Source organism: Octopus bimaculoides, chromosome 3, assembly GCF_046866305.1.
Source record: "Octopus bimaculoides isolate indiv1 chromosome 3, ASM4686630v1, whole genome shotgun sequence".
Lineage (NCBI taxonomy): Eukaryota > Metazoa > Mollusca > Cephalopoda > Octopoda > Octopodidae > Octopus > Octopus bimaculoides.
In genome coordinates, this window is record NC_142930.1 from 51415395 (window position 1) to 51436505 (window position 21111).

Genomic DNA, 21111 nt, shown 5'->3' on the forward strand with positions numbered 1-21111 from the left:
CCTTAAGGTAAATAAAATTCCTGGTAAGGGTGGGGGCTATGGTCCATTTAGAATAATCCAAAGCATTTGATAGGGTTGACCATCAGTATCTGGCGATGGTTCTTGCGTCGGCCGTGTTTAGTCCGACATTCCGTTGGTGGATCACAGCTGTATATAACAACTTCGAATCAATCGTTCGGTTTTTTTTTCGGAACCTTTCTACATTGAGCATTATGTACGGCAAGGGTATCCTCTCTCCCCCCACCTTCTGTATGCTTTGTCCCTCACGCCATTGCTTCGGAGGTTGGAGGCTATGAGAGGCATCCCGCGAGATCTAGGGTGCGGAAAATTGGTTTTGGCATATGCGAACGACATACCGTCATCATATCCCGGGTCGAACATCTACAGTGGGTAGATGAGGCCATAAGGGATAACGAAGTGGTGTCAGGTGCAAAACTTAACCCGGATAATCGGTGGACTTGCAGCTCAGAACCTAGAGGGTCAAGTCGATGACGCCCAACAGCGTCGTGGGACGTTGGACGGACGCATCGGTTAAAATGCTAGGGGTCTTGTTTGGTCCAGACCTCCAGATAAAGAAGAACTGAAGCGAGGTGGCGAGCAGGTTGGCTCTCCTGACTCAGACCTGGTATGAACAGAAGCTGTCCCTGGAAGGGAAGGCGGACGTTGCTGGTGTGTTTATCGCATCAGTAATTACCTACCGCCTGACCGTTGTACCTTGTCCAGTTTCTTGTCTGAACAAGTTGGAATGCAGGCTCTTCTGCTTTTTTGGAGAGGCAGGGAACTTCTTGTAAGGCGCTCTATTTGTTGCCAACAAACTCTGAAGGGTGGGCTGGTGATGCCGTGGCTAAAATTGCGCAAGCATGCGCTGAGGTTGAGGCAGCTCTGGCTCTACCTGGACAGTGAGCAGGTGTGGTCTTCGTTCGTCAGACTGTTGCTTCCGCGGTTCACCTCTTTTAGTGAACTGAACCCATCGATTAAGCGTAGACAGAAGTTGGGTGCTTAGCAATCAGTGTCTCATCAGGAACTCTTGCTCCTCTTCCAGATGAGCAACACCGGCATCGGGGGTTCCACCTCGTCGTTTATAGAGGGTTGGTAGAGTTGAAGTGTGACGACGCCCTAGGAGAAACGTTGGTCTTCGATGACGGTCAACTGGCCGCCCTGTACCGACGAACATTCGGGCCATGGCCTATGGACAATTTCCAGAAGTCTCTGGCATGGCAATGTTACCGAGGAGCCTTACCTGTTCGGGATATACTCTTCAGGCATGCTTCTTTACTCACGCCAACTTGTACAAGATGCGTACAAGACAGTGAAACTGTTCTGCACGCAATTATGCAATGTCTGAAGATTTCGGAACTTTGGGTTTATGTCGAGCAACTGTCGTCACGGCTGAGAAAATTTCAACTGTCATCCGAGTCTATAATTAAGTTTGTTCCGCCGTCTTCTCTTAATAGGGTAGAACCGGCTTGTTTCCTCTTTGTAGTAGCTACTGCGAAGGTGGTACTATGGAAGACACGAATGAAAGGGATCGTGACAGGCATCTTTATCTCTAGCCTTGGGTTGGTTGTCTTCTTTTTCACCTGGAAAAGAAAAAAAGGTTGGTGAGGATATGCCTATCACATGGAATATTTCAGAAAAGATGGAAGACTGTAGCGAATTTGTTGAGAGTGAATGAACATGTCTGATCGAGAAGACAAAGGGTCTACCAGGTATACAGTGTTAGAATGCAGTTTGCGGGGTTGGCCACGTCCCTCACACCATTTTCTGTTAATTCGTTCTGGTCGTTTGTTCTTTTTAACAAACGACCAGAATGACGCTCAGTAAAAAGTGATTTTTCACGTTTCGAGCATATCACTTCATCGGAAAGGAAAAACAGAAAAGGGAAAAATCCAAAGAAAAAAATTACCAACAGAGATAGAAAGATAGATAAATAGACAGATAAATTAATATATAAAGATAGATTAATATATATATATATATATATATATATATAAATAAATTAATAGATAGATAGATCAATAGATAGACAGAGATAAAGAGAGAGAGAGAAAAAGAAAGTGGGAGAAAGACAGACAGAGACAGGCAGAAGGAGAGAGAAGAGAGATAGAATATGCTTTAGCTCATATCACCAGCACTAACTCTCGTCCCAACCTACTTGAAATGAAAGCTATTTAAGAGGAGGACAGCCACGACTACAATATCTCTTGACAAACTTCTCATGAATGCAACTTTGTTACGTCTTTAAGTAATGGTGAAAATTGAACAAACCTAACTTCTACTTGATAAATTGCGCACCATACCTTCATTATGGCTTCTTCGATATCCAATGGAACCGCTATCCAATAAACCCTTCTTCCTTTCTTTCTTTCTTCCTTTCTTTCTTTCACATAGATTGCATATCCGGTTTGAACCAGTAAGATCTTTGTCGATCTTAAAATGTCTTTTGAGGCCTCCGTTTGATTTGCTGACCTTCTGTCACACATTGCATATATATATATATATATATATATATATATATATATATATATATATATATATATAAGTGTATATATGTATTATATCATGCCAGGTCACTCCAATCGCTGTTGGTAACTTTTAATCCAGTAGAACCTGTTGCATGGTCGGACCATCGGTGACTATTTCAGTAACCCTAGCAAGCAGGCAGGATCAGTATCACTGTAAGAATGCTGGCTTGGTTGTTTCTGGTAGGCAGATACTGATCATGAGCTGCTATGATGAAACCCTCTATTTTTAATTTAAGTCCAGATGCAACCAACCGCTGATCTATCATATTTGTAACAATATCACGATCGCTGGCCCTTGCAGGATATTTATCACGTATTGTCTTATATTTCCATCTATTTCGCAGTTCTGTGATTCCATTTCATTTAGCTTTGATTTTCTTTTAAGTTCTCAGTTGTCTCTTCTGTTTCATTTAGTGAGACTCTTAGTGAATCTCGTGACTTCGTTTGCTTCTTCTGATACTGAGTGCAGTTTCTTAGACAAATTTAAGCATCCGGTCATCGGTGTTTTTTTTAGATAGGTCTCTAACCTTATGGTCGCTGTCTTTAGAGACAGTTGCAGCTGTGTTAATCTACATTTCCCTATCTTTATTAGGGTATCTAATCTGTCTACATTTGCCTTTGGGTGACGCATATAGTACAAAGTGAGAATCTTCTTTTTGTGTCAGTTTTACTGATCTCAATGAAATACAGCTAAGATACTAATTGCATCAAGACTGTTTCTCACATTAAATTCGCTCTTGATAAAATTCTTCCCGCATTTTTTCATGCATTTGTGAGTGATGGATGCTTTCCCCATCACAACACGTTTCAATATTTATAAATTTTCCAGGATCTAATTCCTTGATATTGCTAGAACTGTCTGTGTGTTGTACGTTTTCAAGTGTTTCCCTGCAAAATGCGTTTTTAGCACGTTTATCAAGGCCGAACTCCATACCAATATCATCACTTAACTGTTATGTTGTTGATCATCTTTTGCGAAAAGCTTTAGATCATCCATATAAAGGAAGTGTGAGATTTGTCTATTGCATACGCTGTACACGTCCTTTGTATCATTCTACAGTTTACTTGGGGGAATGAGAACCACGCAAACAAATAATGTTGATAGAGAATCATCTTCGAAAATGCTACAGTTTATGTCAATATCACCAGCTTTCGCACAATCTGTCTCACAATTCATTATGTATATAAGTGTTGTTTTCCAGTGTTTCATAGTTATTTGACAGAACTTTACCAATAACCGGGCAAACTTTATATATTTCCATGAATTTCTTAATCCATCTATGTGGAAGGCTGTCAAACGCTTTTTTGTGATCAATTCATGCAATACAAAGATTTTTGTGACATTTGTGGCAGTCCTCAAGAATCATTTTATTGATTAAAAGTTGGTCTTTACAACCATACGAACTCTGTTTACAGCCTTTTTGTTCGTCAAGCTTGCTGCTACTACTGTTGTTGTTGCTATTATTTCTTCTTCTTCTATTTCTGCTTCTTCTTCTTTCTTCTTCTCCTGCTCCCTCTTTCTTCTTCTTCTTCTTCTTCTTCTTCTCCCCTCCTCTCCTCCTCCTCTTCCTCCTCCTTCTTCGTATTATTATTATTATTATTATTATCATCAAGACGGTGAGGTGACAGAATCGGTAGCACGCCAGGTGAAATGCTTAGTGGTATTTCGTCTGCCGCTACATTCTGAATTCAAATTCCGCCGAGGTCAACTTTGCCTTTCATCCTTCCGGGATCGATTAAATAAGTACTAGTTACGCACCGGGATCGATGTAATCGACTTAATCCCTTTATCTATCCTTGTTTGTTCCCTCTGTGTTTGGCCCCCTGTGGGCAATAAAGAAATTTAAAAAAATATTATTATTGGTGGTGCTGTTGCTGTTATTATTATTAAGGCGGCGAGCTGGCAGAATCGTTAGCACGCCGGACGAAATGCTTAGCGGTATTTTGTCTGCAGCTACGTTCTGCGTTCAAATTCCGCCGAGTTCGACTTTGCCTTTCATCCTTTCGGGGTCGATTAAACAAGTACCAGTTACGCACTAGCCCCCTTCTCACAAAATTTTCAAGGCCTTGTGTCTAGAGTAGAAATAAAGATAATAATAATTATTATTATTATTATCATCATTATTATTGTTAAAGCGGTGAGCTGACAGAATCGTTAGCACTCCGCGAAATATGCTTAGCGGCATTTCGTCCGTCTATACCTTCTGAGTTCAAATTCCGTCGATGTAATCAGCTTACTCGCTCCCACGAAATTTCAGGTCATGTGACTATAGTAGAAAAAATTGTTGTTGTTATTGTTTCGGTTGTGGTGATAGCCGCTCAATTCACCGTTGGTTCAACAGTATTACTACTATTTCTATTGTTATAGTTATTGTTATTAATATTTACATTATTATACTTATTATCATTCTTAATGCTAAAGTTAATATAAAATTATTGATATTATTACTACTAACTTTCTTACTTTTGATAATATGTTTCCTGAAATCAGTCTCTTCCATTCTCCTTTTTTCTTAGTACCATATTTGCTTATGTGTGCTTATGCAAGAGTGTGTGAGTACGTATGAGCAAACGGGAGTTCCCTAGGTGAGGCGTGGCTTTGATGGCCATCCCATTTTCATCTCTATAACATTCCTCGCTCACTCTCTGTAACACTTACACTTTTCTTTCTCTATTCTCTTATTATAACCTAGCTGTACTTATTATTAGCTTAATGAGATACATTCTTCGTGTTGTGTATTTCTGCCAGTAGTGCTGACGAAGTGAGCAATTTGTATTTTGTCATATTAGAGAATCTTTAGATTCATACACTTGACGGTGGACGGCATTCTAAAGAATATGTGCCTTATGTATAGTTAAAAAATACCACTTACGTTTTCAGTACTTCTTGCATATGTCTGTAATGTTTGTGTGTGTGTATATATATATATATATATGTATATGAAAAATGTTATCGTCACTAATTGTGACTGCGGCTGCCGAAGCAAGACATAGGGGTTAACAATTCTTAATGCCGTAAGAAGGTCGCAATATATATATATATATATATATATATATATATATATATATATATACACACACACACACTGACAGGGGAGATAACCTCCATATGAGAATCTAGTTTCGCCTATCAATTGTAGGCTCGTCACTAGTGACTGTTCAAATGCTCGATGATTTGCTTAAACTCGGCTGTCAGTATATATAGTTTTACCATAAACATTTATGGCTGATTTCAGGAAATGTTAATGCGTATATGAATAATTAATATAAACAGCTAGGAACTATATACTACCATAAAAGAAAATTTTTATCGTCACTAATCGAAGTACCTATATTGCAAGAAATAAGAGTTTTAACATTTTAATACTGCAAGAAGCGTACAATATATATATATATATGCTGACAGGCAAGATAACAATCAGTACTAAAATAATGCATAAGTTACCCTCTTTCAACAACTTTCGTAATATTTGAGTATTCAAAATATTTTAGTGCACAGTATATTAAAATTCTTAAATATCACCAAATGTAATAGAACATAGTGAGAAATACACAAATTGCTATGAATATCTTCCATGTATAAAGCGATTTGTCGACGTCAACACAACAGGAAAATTGCTGCTTGTATAATGATACTTGTTCTTTTAAACAACACGCTTAACGAGACCTTGAAAAATTTGAAGTAGTTATATAATGCTATCTATAGGACTAGTATTGAATGGGAGAAACTTTTAAGAAATGCAGAGATACACAAAGAGATTTGCAGCAAAGAAGGATAAATGACAATTTACTTAGCCAATAAAAAGAAACAACGGCTATGTTGTACAAACCATATACTTGACCCATGAAAGAATTATGCCAACCTAGATCCAATCTCTTTACAGCGAACGCCAATGAACTAAAGTGAACACAGTGAGAGCATTCAGACTATAACCAAACGCCATATACAAGGAGGAACACCTAGACAAAAAATATATACGGTGTATAATTCGAAACAAAAATACTGAAAATAAAAGGCGTGTGAATGGTTAAAACAAACAGTAGCAGCTGCCGGCTTCTTTCATGCATATAGATATTGGTATTGTATCAGAAACCATATAGCAGCACCTATGAGAGAACCTATGCATTGTTACCCTATCAGTTAATAATAGCAACCATATCTCCCTCGAATCAAATGAAACTAACTTAAATACGGAAAAGACACATTGAATCATGTAATCCTGGACATTCCTCGCACAGGATGGTCACAGCTGGAATGACTATGATCAAAGTTCTCGATTAAGGTTCAACTGAGATTACAAAACAGTAAAAAAAGAAAAATAGAAAAATTAACAAAAGACATACAGAAATAGACTGTAAAGTTAACAGAGTACATGCTAAAACTACATCACTGCCTTATGATTTGGACGCGGAAAATGGTTTTCACCATGGCAGATTCATATCACATCGACAACAATAAAAATAAAAATTACAGAAGCATCTTTTCATTTGGTCGGCTATCGACATGTCACAATTCTGCTTGACCACAGCTGATTTGAAGCTTCTCAATGACAATACCAATACATTTTTAATGCAAAAATTTTATTTGTTCACTTGGGAGAATTAGGAGACAATACAAATTGTAGGAGTGAGTAAACAGGATGTCTTTCTTAGTGATATTTGTATAAGAGAAATGAAATGAGCTCAACTTGACATCAAAGCCTGACAGGCAATGTAGCGGATCGAAAGCTTATCTCTAGCTCTCATTGTTAGAATTATTATAATACAAGCATATTCTAATTGTCAATAAAAGAAGTCTGCAATGGACATTTAAATCCTTGCGATATTGCTGTTTCATAATTGCAAGACATTCCGTGATAAAATAGATTTGAAGCTAGTCACTAAGTACCGACATTATAAAAATGCTAAATCGAATGATATTTGCATGCAAACAATAAAGTTGGTGGCAACATTTGGCAATGTTTTGAACATAAATAGTTGAAGTAAACAGAGAAAAACTAATTTTAGAAATTACAGGCGGAACTTCGGTACAGAAATGGAAAATCGAAGTTTACAAGTTTTGTTATTTTGGATAATCAACGCTATGAATAGCATAAGCTATATCTCAATAAGAAATCAGTAATGTCTCTTACAACATTGCACCACTGCATGAGTCTATTCAAAGAGAAAAACAACAATCAGCTTTACCATTAACTGCGTTATAAACATTATGAATTGCTTTACATCACTACTCATAAACGATCAGATCAGTGTAGTACAAACAAAATTCACATCAGCAGAAATAACGTTGTTTACTGATCAAGGAAAATGTTATATATATATATATATATATATATATATATATATATATATTCTCTTATTTTTATTATTATTATTTTACTTGTTTCAGTCGTCTGAAATTGACACCAGGACTTATACTTTGTAAGCCTAGTACTTATTTTATCGGTCTCTTTTGCCGAACCGCTAAGTTACGGAGATATAAACGCATCAGCATCGGCTGACAAGCGATTGTGTGTGTGTGTGTGTGTGTGTGTGTGGTGGCGGGGACAAATACATACACAAATGCACACGCACAAATATATACATATATATACGACGGGATTCTTCCAGTTTCCGTCTGCCAAATCCAGTCAGAAGGCTTTCGTCGGCACAAGGTGGCATGCAGTGGGGACGAACCCGGAACCATGTGGTTGAGAAGCAAGCTTCTTACCACACAAATAAAAAACGGGCCTAAAAGAAAGGTACATTGAAGAGATAGATGCATGAACTACCCCAATATCTTTAACATTGGGGTAGTTCATAACGTTTGTGGTTAGCAAATGGTGATCTATTGATCAACGTATAGTTAGCTTATTTTACAGTGCATGTTGAGGATCAAGATAAGTTAAAAGCTTCTCGTATTCTATGTAAACTTGCGCAGAGCAAGTGAATGGAGGATCTAACTGAAACTTAAAGCACGAATAGTTTAGTAGAAAGAAATCAATGATTATTTTATTGGTTTCTTGACAACATGAAGGGCATCAGTCTAAATATTCGAAGTGGACACACACTGATTTAGAATCTTCAGGAAGACATCTCCATTCAAATGAAGAAGCTGTTTCATCTTTCAAATACCTGTTAGCTTTATTTATGATAATGTCTATACGTCCTGTTTAATGACGCACGACATATCTATAGTAAGGAAAATAGTTGTTGAGATATCTAAACCCGCAGACGTGATTTCTGAATCGATGTTTGGATCAAAAAAGTTAATTTATTCTAGAACCAATATTGTAATTTATTGCAATCGGGAAGATGATTTGCTGCCCATCTTCTGGAAGTACAATAACCTAGTGTTCTACAATATTGTCTCAGCTCTTCCTAAGAAACTTGGTGAACTAAAATATATGATAAATGATTAGAGTCTTTTCCTAAACCCTTCCAAATGGAGTTTAAAATACCTTTTTACATAGCAGCCATGTGCATAGCTGAATGACAACTAGTTACTCTATTAACATGAAAGCTGTTTAAGATCATCAATATATTATTTGTGTAAATATAAAGTTGATGAACTTTCTTCTTGGTCAGCAGCATGGCTTACATGAGTTATTTGTGCTTTTGTAAATTTAGGACAGAAGAGTATAAGTTTACCACCAGAAAAAATAGCCAAATTTGAAACATATATTAGAGAAAATATCATGAATGACCTTCGGTTACAAGGGAAAAAGTCTTCCTATCTTCGTCATTACGTATCAAACATGGGCTAAGGAATACATAATAAAGTTTAGGATAGAAACGTTTGCTTTGGCTAGTTCTGTAGTCATTTTATTTGAAATTCATGTAAGAGAGTTTATAAAAAGTTCTATACCACATTGATTCAGCTGAGAACACTGGTTTTTATGTACGTGGTATTTGTTTGTACCAATTGAAATGTTTTTCTTGGCAATCATAAAACAAACAACAAATTTAGTAGAGGGATTGACTCCCAATTTTGTTAAGCTTCGTTTCAACATAAACAATAAAAAATGATTACAATCACAGTCACTTGGATGGTTTCCCTATAAATTTCGTTATTTAAGCGAATAACATATAAAATTATTTCATTAGAAAAAGTAGTAAAAGAGTTGTACCTGCGAAGCTGGGATGCACACATATTGGAAGTGACAAGAGTGATTGAATATCAGCAGGATTCTTCTGGTAATTATCACTTTAGAAAATTCTGTAAAAGGAACATCTGCGTCTTAAATGGCAAATGATTTTCGAACTATATTTATCTTTTACTTCCAATGACGATGTACTACGATGTAATGCTAGAATACTTAAATAAACTGATGTCTTAATACTTGGGTATTTTAATAGTATTTAACTAATCACATTCATATTGTTTTTATTTTTATATCACAGTAGGACATCGTTAATTAATTTAAACCGAAAGGGTAGAATTGATGACATGTGAAATCAGAATCCCAAATATACTGCAAGATAGGACTAAATTCTAAGACACCGAAATTTGCATGAACGAAAATGTGTGAAATTTTCAGTAACATGCTACTACTAGTGAGTGGGAAACCGAAAAGGGAACTATGTGGTTGCTCTGCGTTTTAGAATTAACAGCCACATCTTTAAATCTGTTCCTCCCTTCTTAAAAACTGTAAAGACATTGGCGTATGCGATCCCAGATAAGCTCTATCTGAAACAAGCTGGATAGTCACAACTAATATGTCCATTTATCATAGGTCTGCTGGGTCGTAGTGCATATTGAGAAACAATAACTGCTGCTTAGATTATTGATCATAAGACATTGCAGAATTAGTAGTAATAATACTTTAATATGTACTAACATTTTGAACTCCATTACGAACATCACGAATATAATGAAGTCATTGCCAGAATCAATAGAACGATTACTTGGACCTCTAAAATCTATAACATTCTCCAGTGCCAGTTCAACGGCAATAATATCACAAAACGCACTGAATTTGACCTTTATGTTTATCATCCAGCTATTAACTTATTAACTGGTTTCACTATATATATAGTAAACTCTCAAAGTCTGATGTCAACCTTCTACCATGAAAGATTATTTTTCATAAGAAAAATCGTTTTACAAGATCATTGTTTGTGATTAATTTCATTTCTTGAATTTTTAAATCTTATAACGTAAAACCCCCAAACATTGTTCACTCTTTCAATGCTTTCTTTAAAAAAACATTACGTTCCACAAAATATATTTTCGAAGACTCATTTTTCCTATTAAAAGATATTGGTACTGGCGTCAAGAACTTTCAAGTTTTGTTTTAAGTGGTCAGACGGTATTTCTATGTTTAAAATGTCACTCTTCAGCGGATTTTTGTCATAGCTGTTAAACAAAAAGATACACTTATGATGTATTGCACAATGTCTAGCGTCACTAGTGTTTCTGTCAGTTATCCCAAAATGAGACAGAAAGAATTTTGTACTGCGTCTATAAGCGGATATCAGTTTTTGTTGTTTATTTTGGCTTTGATTTGCTTTCAGCTCTCAACTTATTGAAGAAGTCGTAGAAATACTGTCATGACATACGGTGTGTCTTTTAGACCTAGCGGAAACGATTTCTTCCTAGGTGTAAACCGAGTCTATGTTTTCAGAACATAAGAGACACGGACAGGTAGGCAAAAACAAATACTAAGAAAAAAATCAGTACAGGCTCGTACCTTACCTATTAATCCTTGGGTGAAAGGCTATGTTCCTCTCGGCGAGACATGAGCTTACTGCAGAGAGCCGGAGTGATAACTACTGCAGACCAATCTATCTGACATTCTAATGAATCTTACAATGTGACTGGACTCTTTTGTTCTTTAGTGATATTCAGTCTTATTTTCCTTTTCAGTCAAACATAAATCGGACCAATCTAAACTATTATTATATGGGGTAATCCTATCCAAGCTAGACCATGCAAAGTCTGTAGACATCTACTTCACAAATTATTGCTTCAATATTATAGGTGTATAACAACGTAGACTCCACTAACGTAGAAGCAGTAATTTATGAGTCAAAGGTCACCTCTGTACATCACAATCAAATAGAAGCAATTACAGTTTACATAATCATGTTGGAATGTAAATTTAAACAAAGGATTTCTTAATTATACCTCTACTTATAAGCATCTATTGGATCGTCCCATAAATAATGCAATATTTTCGATTGCATGAAAAATCGGAGGGGTACAGGGTAAACTACTTGCATCAACTTGCTAGAAAAGCAGGTAGTAATTTTACCTTGTACTTATTCTTAGTGCAAGTTTTGAAGAGTGCAGTTCGATTTTAACGGTTATTTTTTTCAAATCTATAATGGAAATGATAAAGTTGCATATTCGATATATTTTGCTTTATGAGTTGAATAAAGACAACAACGCAACAGAAAGTGCGAGGAATATTAATGCAGTATATGGGGATCGGACAATGAGCGTAGGCCAGTGTCAACGGTGATTCCTGAAATTCCAAGCCGGAATCTACAGTCTAGAAGACGAACCCCGTCCTGGAAGATCTGTAGAGGTCAAAGAGGTCGTTCTGCAAAACCTGGTGGAACAAAATCCCATCGTAACTGTTGAGGAACTAGCAGAGAAGCTTGGATTTGGTAGTTCAACTATTCATTGACATCTGCGCTTGAAGAAAAACGGCTACCTTTGGTTTCAAAACGAAAGGGGTTCTTCCATCAGGATAATTTTTGGCCACATACAGCGAGGTGAAATTTCAAAAGACGAAGCACTTTGAATGGGAAACGATGCCTTACCCACCATATTCGTTGGACATTGCCCCATCTGATTACCATTTATTCCGTAGTCTTCAAAATCATTTGGACAGAAAAAATATAAATTCTGTAGACGAGGTCAGAACAGTACTGGGGAGTATTTTACGTCACGGACAAATGATTTTTGGAAGAGGGACCTTGCAAGTCTATCAGATAGATGGAAAACAATTGTAGAAAATGAAGAAGAGTATATTTTAGATTAAAAAAGAATATTTTTTTATCTTAATTTTGAAAAATAAAAGCTGTATAAAAAAAGGCAGTATTATTTATGGGATGACCCAATATTTAAAAACACCAATAGAAAATTAGTTGGCTACATCTGGAATTTAAAAAGAAAGATTTTTACGAAGAATTACATAGTTTTCTTTTCCAGCGACATAAACGTCGTAAATAAAGTCATTCAACTTGACGAAGCGTAAATTGTGCCATAATATTATATTTATCAAGAGCATGTGTAGAATGCAATGTATTAATTGATGTTTTTATATAATTTATCAAGCACACACAGTCACACACACACACACACACATGTATATATATATATATATATATATATATATATATATATATATATATACATGTATATATACATTTATCATAAGGGACTACAAGGCGCCTACCTGCTAGAAAGAGGGGTTAAAACCCTCAGTTAAACCACCGATAGCAATGAAAAATTTCAACAGAAAAATAACAGGAAGCGGGCGAACGGGTTAAAGAATGTTAACATACTAAGAGAGTTCAATACTATATGTTTTGGTACTTGGATACACTTGAATCATGATTTCCAGTCCTAGCGAAAAGCCTTTCATCGGCAAGTTTTAACAAGTGAAAAAACTCGTCACGTTGCAGCCTGCCGGCGTTCTGAATTCTTTTGCGCCAAAATCAGAACAGCTTCAAGGTAAATATACTAAGGAGTAAATATTCAGAAATGTATATTTATTTAGGTATTATTATTGTTATTATTATCTGTGGTAAATATAAATAGTTGATAATAACAACAACAACAATATTATATGTGGTTGCAGGCCTTAAATAGCATTAGGTAGCTATAGAAATAAAATTTCTATTTATCATAAGGGCACACAAGGCACCTTCTTATATGCATATATATATGTACGTATATGTATATATGTATATATATAGATTCAAAAAAAGACAAAAAACAATAACAAAAAACAACAACGTGAGGACGTGATACAGACACTGTTATTAGACGCTCGGGAAAGGAAAGAGAGAGAGTATGACGTTTCGGGCAGAGAACTTCGTCGGAAACAAGGAAAGTTCAAAGAATGGAAAAACGGAGGAAGAATATATATATATATATATATATAACGGCAATATTATTATTCATTGCAGTCGAGGGTCGCCCGTGTAATGGTTTGCATCATTATATATGTTGGAGTCGGCAGTTAGCAATTGTATCGGGTGTTGATGTTGCAAATGTGAAAGATAAACGAAGAACAGTGATCGAAGTTGTAAAGAAATATTTACTTACGGTTACTTTGTATATATCCTAAACCACGACGGATTGGTATGTATAATTAATAAATGTAAAATCATGCGAAGTAAAGAGTTCATTTCGGCCGGTATGTGTGTACACGTTATTATTGTAATAGTAAACCATAGATAGTGATAGAATGATGTTGAAAGAGAAAACAAATTGAGCTAGTGAAATTGTGTCTCATAGTTGGCTGATTGTAACCTTCTTTCTCCCTCTGGACGTTTTGTCCTTGATGGCTGCCTGCTTGTGGCCATGACTCTAGTTGTCCGTTCACTAATTGATCGTCGCTCTCACTAACTGATTTTGCCTTACCAAATTCTAGTATTTATAACTAACCAAAACCAGTTAGAAAGATAGGCATATTGTTGAGAACAATGTATTTCGTTGTGGGGGTCTGTTATTTCTAACTTTTGGTGGCCTGGAAAATGTTAGAAGGGTCAAGTAGTAGAGACATTATTTTACTTAGCGAAGGTGCATGGACAAATGTAACTGGTGTCGCCCACAGAAAAATTAATTTTTACCGTGAGAAAAGTGCTGTTGAACTGTTAAGTGAAGTTTGCATGAAGCCACAATATATATATATATATATATATATATATATATATATATATATATATGTACGTATATATAAATTTACGTATATATGCATATATAGGTACAGTCATATTTTTCAAGCACAGTACTGTCCTACCCATTGCCAACCACTCTGGTGATCTTCTAATCTACTCTGAATAACCTATTCTGCTGATATCCCTCCATTACCATCTTTGCTTTCTTTGTAACGAGGCGTTGTTTCAGTTCCTCTATTACCACTATCAGGTCCTTTCTTTCAATATCATTCTTCTAGTTCAGTGCCCTGTATTTTTGTTTGCTTTTAAGCTTCCCCTTCTCTTTTGGGTCTAACACAGTAATGTCTTTCGAGAGCATATTTAACCCAGCCTGTATTCTTCTTTTCCACCATGGATATTTTCTTTTGTTTGCTGCAAGTGCTCTACCATTATTGCAATCCCTATTTATTCCACGTACTTACTCTTTTACTTGTTTCAGTCTTTTTTTTACTGTGGCCATGCTGGAGCACCACCTTTAGTCGAGCAAATCGACCGCATGACTTATTCTTTGGAAGCCTAGTACTTATTCTATTGGTCTCTTTTGCGAAACCGCTAAGTTACGCGGACGTAAACACACCAGCATCGGTTGTCAAGCGATGTTGGGGGGGCACGCACAGACACACAAACACATACACACAAACACACACACACACACACACACACATATATATATATATATATATATATATACGACGGGCTTCTTTCAGTTTCCGTCTACTAAATCCACTCACAAGGCTTTGGTCGGCTCGAGGCTATAGTAGAACACACTTGCGCAAGATGCCACGCAGTGGGACTGAACCCGGAACCATGTGGTTGGCAAGCAACCTACTTTATTTCATTTGATTTGCCATAAAGGCAGTATACAGAGTAGCTGCGGGCTAGACGAACACATTAATGAGATGAAATGGATGATAAATATGATGGTATAATGGGAGAAGGCAAAAGCCGCCCGCCGAAGTTTGCTTCTCTATAATACTGTTCTTTTAAAATTAAATTTTCACATTGAGGCTATGAACCTCGTACATACAAAGTCATATATTAAGACATTTGCCTCTTACAATTTTTCATTACACAATATGAGGCGCTCGTCCACTTACGTTTTTTCGCCCGATATATTCATCGCTTCTCTCAAGCACCACGATGGGTGTGGGTCGGGCCACTTTGCAATACTGAATTCGTCAAGGGGGAAGGAATTCATCACCGTATTTATGTGACTACCCGACACGACCTACGCAGTCACCTGCGGAGGCCAGTCCGGATCCTTCGTACAGGTGAGGACTCCCTCCCTCCGACGCTTCCTTTTATTCACAAATTTCTGCAGGGCCCCTCCCTTTCGGAATAAGATCAGCAAATCCTTTTCCTCACAGGGTGAGCCCACAGCTTCTACTGTCGGCGGCACAATTCCCACCAACGGAGTGTCGGGACACGCCGGTGGTGCACTATCGAGCGCCGGCCGTGCCTCGCTCTTTTTTCCTTTTTCTTTGGGGCCACTGGAGTAGGGCGCACTTCCGCCTTTCCTCCTCGACTTCCTCCGTCTCTCCCTCCACTGGGGAACGGGGAGAACAACATTTAATTACTGTTCCAGGACCTTACTCTGGTCCTGGAGACAGTCTTTCTTGATGTGGCCGGGCTTCAGACACCGGTGACAATTGGGTTTACGTCCCTCAAAAATCACCGGATATCTATGCCCAGCCATTCTCAAAAAATTCGGGAATACCAGATCCCTGGCTGATTGGGTACACAGGGTCAAAACCGCTTTTGACCCGACCCAATCAGCTGTAGGTAAAATTTTCACATGTAGGAGCTTGGCTCCACTGCCACCCAGACCCCGTCGAATAGTATCCTCTAACCAATCAGGTTCTATGCCGGGTGGCAGCCCACAAATCCAAGCTCTAGTTAATTTCTTCCCACAGTATGTGGGAAGAAACAGAATTTTTTCTCCTTCTAAGGGCTGGCTCGCAAACTTGTGAGCCACCTCAGGGGTGTCAAATCGCAACCAAACCGTTGCATACTAGACACCCCTGGTTATGAACTTGATAGTGGCCAGATGTTCCGCAAGCTCACTCTCTATCTCGACCTTGGGAAAGACCGTAATGGTGTCGAGTGCCTTTGAGTAGGTTCTGAGCACCACCGTTCTTTCCCTAAAGTCCTTTAACCATTTTTTGGGTGGGACAATCTCCCACTCCAAGACAGAGTCATTCTTTTCAATTTTTGCTATGTCCGAAACGTTCGATACAATATTCCAACACAGTAGTAAAAAAAATGTGAGAAAAAGTTAGAAAAAAAAAAAAAGAATGAAAGAGAAGAAAAAATAAATTCCAAAGAGAAAGAAAGAAGAACCAAAATTAGAAGAAAAGAAAAAGGAAAGAAAGGAAAAGAGAAACAAATAACAATGTTCAGACAGGGAATCCTAGGTTCTGCAAAAAGTTCTCTTCACCAGGTAATCCAGCAGTAAGAGCTCTTTTCTTGGCGTGAGGTAAATCCACGAGAAATATCACGCTCACAGAAATGTTCAAATTCTGGCGAAAAAACACCACACAGAATTTAACAAAAGTTCTAAAGAAAAATTTCAGTCCGTCGTTGTGACGGCACGCCCACCAACAACGACGAACGAGAAACACAATTTTTGCTCGCTAAGTGAGCAACAATTTAAGTCGCCGAAAGCAGGCAAAACTGAGCTGAGCGAATTTACTGCAAAAAAAAAAAAAACAGCAACAAACCCCTCCCAGGTCAAAAAGCAATTTCACCTACCTCGGTCGACTCTCACAGTTCAATTTTTGGACGGTGTCGAACGACGGACGTCTACACAGTTCTTCAGGTTGACAGAAAGTAATGCCAACGCGCAAGACCGGAAGTCAAGGGCAAGCAAGCTACTTTATTTCATTGAATTAGCCACAAGGGATGTACATAGAGTGGTAGCTGCGGGCTAGACAAAGACATAAATGTGATGAGGATGATAACAAAAGGTGAATAAAAATGAGAGAGGCACGGACGATAACCCCTCGAAAACATGGTTCAATACAAATCCAATAAAAGTCAAAAATTCAATGGCAGTTCAATAAAGTTCAATAAAAGTTCTTTTTAAAGATCTAATCTTCCTCATCCGGGCCTCCAAGCAAGTATCCCGTCGCCATCAGGAGATCTTGCAGTGGCAAGCCCGGAAGAACGTAAGTAAAATCCTCTTTTTGACAGGTCTTTTCGACCTCCATGACTTCACTATGATTTAAGACCTCCGCAGCCACCTGCGGAGGCCAACTTGGATGGTCTATACATACCGAGTCGTAATGCTCACGGTCAAATAGATCATCCAGACACTTTTCAACGGGCCCTCCGTTGAGGTAACAGAAGATATACTCCGTTTCCTCATCACCGGCAGGGGTCGCAACCTGCTCTGTCAGTGGCATAAATCCCACTGACAGAGCCTCCCGCTCCGGTGACACACTTCCCAACGGAGGGACAACGGGTTCGGTCGGCGGCACATCCGCCGACCGTCTCCCGTTTCTCCTTTTCTTTTTTTCCTTTTTACCGGTTGCGGGGGTCGGGGCATCTTTCGGCACACCCGAGGTGTCCCCGTCCTTTCCCGCAACCTCTATTTCTCCTGGTGAGCAACCACCGTTGCTCACCTTCCTCTTTCTATTCGTGGGGGCCACCGCCTCCACGACTTCCTCCGTCTCCCCCTCCAATGGTGGGGCGGAGGGCACATTCTCTTTTTTCCTCTGCTCCGAGGCCTTACCTCGGCCCTTGGGACAGTTCTTTTTTAAATGGCCGGATTCAAGGCACTTGTGACATTTAGGAGGGCGTCCTTCCAGAATCACTGGATACCTTGCCTGAGCCGTCCTTAAAAGTCTGGAAACACCAGACTCGCAATCGACAGGGACCAGAGGGTCAACACCGCTTTTGACCCCTCCCAGTGAATTGCTGGCAAAATTTTTACATTGAGGAGCTTTGTTCTGGTGCCGCTCAGACCCCGGCGGAAAGAATCCTCTATCCACTCGGGCTTTATTCCAGGCGACAACCCGCAGACCCAAGCCCTCGTTATTTTTTGTCCACAATATGTGGGCAGAAACAAAATTTCTTTGCCCTCAATGGGCCCACTCGCAAATTTGCGAGTTTCACTCGGGGAGTCAAAAAGCAACCATACGGTTGCATATTTGACTCCCCTTGAAATATATTTAAAGTTCGCATTAACATTCGCAAGTTCCTTTTCAATAATAGTTTGAGGAAAGACAGTGACGCTATCCAACACCTTTGAGTAGGTTCGGAGCGTCACTGTTCTTTCCTCCATTTCTTTCAACCACTGCTTGGGTGGGCACAGTTCCCACTCCAAGACAGTGTTACTTTTTTTTGCCATGCTTTCAAAAAAAGTTCAAAATGTTCCACAAAAAAAGAAGTCCAACGAAAATTCAACAAAAAGGTTCACAGCAAAAATAAATAAATAAATAAATAAACAAATAAATAAATACAAAAACAATAGAAAGACAGAGCAGAAGAAAAGAAGGAAGGAAGACAGTTCAAGTCACAGCAACACAATTCCGGCGACTCGGTAATCCTAGCCTACAGGTATTCCAATAAGGTATTCCAGTAAAGGTAATCAAGGGCCACAGCAACAGGAACACAGAGAAATCCTTCACAAATTGTTAGAATTTTTTGCAAGTTTTTCGGAGGCGAGATACGCCCACAAAAACAACAGTTCTCGCAATTAAGTGAGACACAAAAAGTTTTCACAAAAAATTCTCAGTCCGCCTTATGGTGACTCGAACCCACCTATTAATAACGACGAATGAGAAACACAATTCTGTCCTAAAGTCGCCGAAAGTAAACGGAACTGCTCCAGAGCTGGCAAATTTACTGCAAAAAGAAACACAATAAATTACACACAGCTCAAAAACCAATTCCGCCCACCTCGGTCGACTTCACTCAAAGCTGCTTGTTTTTTTTTGGTTCAAAGTCAAAACAAAAAATTTCGCTACTGTGGGCAAGCGAGCCCGCCTCCTACAAACAGCGAATACAAAATTTGTTCGTACAACGAACACACAAAAAACCCGCCAAGGAAAGCGAAGATGCCACACCGCTGGACAACAATTTACTGAAAAAATAAATAGAAGCAATAAATTGCTGCCCAGCTGAGCAACAAAAACGACTTACCTCGGCAAGTTCTTCAATTTTTCCTTTTTTTAGACAGAGCCGAAACTAATGTCTATCATTGTTGACGGCAAGTAGCAAGTCTGACGCACATGCGCAGTGGGCAAACCGCAAGTAAGCAAGCTACTTACCACACAGACACTCCTACGCTACTTCTCGAGATTTTTGCTCAATGTTCCCAAGACTTCGTTTTCAATTTCTTGTATAGTGCTTTATCTTTGCAATCTTTCATCCTACACAAGCCTGACCTTCTTACTTCTAATAATAGTGGTTCTGTGGCATATTATTATTATTATTATTATTATTATTATTATTATTATTATTATTATTATTATTATTATTATCATTCTTCTTCTTATTATTAATCTACATATTCTTCACTCGATATTTGTACCTCAATGTGACGATTAGAAATCATTGCCACCATTAATAAATTACTGGTTTTACAGTTGAGAGATATTACAATATAAATACAATTAATGGTTTCTTTAAGTCTCTGTGATTGTAAGTAGCTTGGCACATCTCAATTAATTTATGTTTTCAACGAGAATAGATTATTCCGCCCACATGTTGCAACCCTGCGTGGCCAAGTACAGGAGGTAGCATCAATTATTTTGTTCCATACGTTTTTCATGGCGGAAACTTCACACTATCTTATAATTTAGTATTTCAGTCACGTCATGCAAGCTACTCAAAACAAAATATTACTAAAACATAGTACTTATTGATTGTTATCTTCTTGGACAATCAGTTCTTGAACATGTTGAAATTATTACCACAAGCAATTAAGGACTCTGATGTTATGAGAGGAAAGATAAATTCTTTAGGAATTCAGTATAAGCCATATGGCTACGAGACAATTAGAGTGAAGTTATTAAAAAGTGCAATGTTTCTGATTACTCTTATCGAATCAGTCATCGTCACAGTAAACAGTTCGTTGATTGTTATTATCTACTTCAATAGCATACTTCCCCACTAAGTTACTAGATTTCATTACAATTTTCTTGCATCGAATATTAGAAGTTAGCTTTTACAAACTTAGATTAACGTTTGAATAAGATGGAAGAAGTGATAACAGATACTCCAATTCAATATCTTATTGGACGGAACTAAGTATGTTAAATATGTTAAAGTATGCACTTTCGCTTGAACTTCTTCAAAACATGAGTTTCAAAATATACATTTGAATTTCGTTACTCTTGACAAGCATATAGTTATTTTGATGATTTGTCGACTTCAGTATATAATCCAAACGCAAATATGCAATGCATTAGAGTATGAAATAGATTACAATTAATGCACAAGAATATTCATAGAAGAATCTTATAAGTTTAGTCGCTGGAGGTGTAAGAACGCTAACGTTTCGTGCCCTTTTATGTAAGCAATGTTGTTGAACAGAGAAGTCATGCGGACATCATTATTCTTCTTCAAAAGACTATTAGTCTGCGAGGCAAATAAAAGGAATCTAAGTTAGTTTAAAAAGACTATCAAGTGAAAACATGAGATATATTCATTTCTGTAAATTGTTCTACGTTTCACCGGCATACAAGTCGTTATCATTTTACCT

General features: G+C 37.9%; 1 long non-coding RNA gene across 1 annotated transcript; it reads right to left on the reverse strand.

The window, feature by feature from the left end:
• Nucleotides 1-436: 436 nt before the first annotated feature.
• On the reverse strand, nt 437-19667 carry LOC128247419 (uncharacterized). The gene is made up of 3 exons (XR_008263805.2): nt 19548-19667; nt 17154-17328; nt 437-1580 (listed from the first exon to the last, which is right to left on the reverse strand). It is a non-coding gene; the product is annotated as an uncharacterized LOC128247419 (long non-coding RNA).
• Between the last annotated feature and the right edge of the window lie 1444 nt (nt 19668-21111).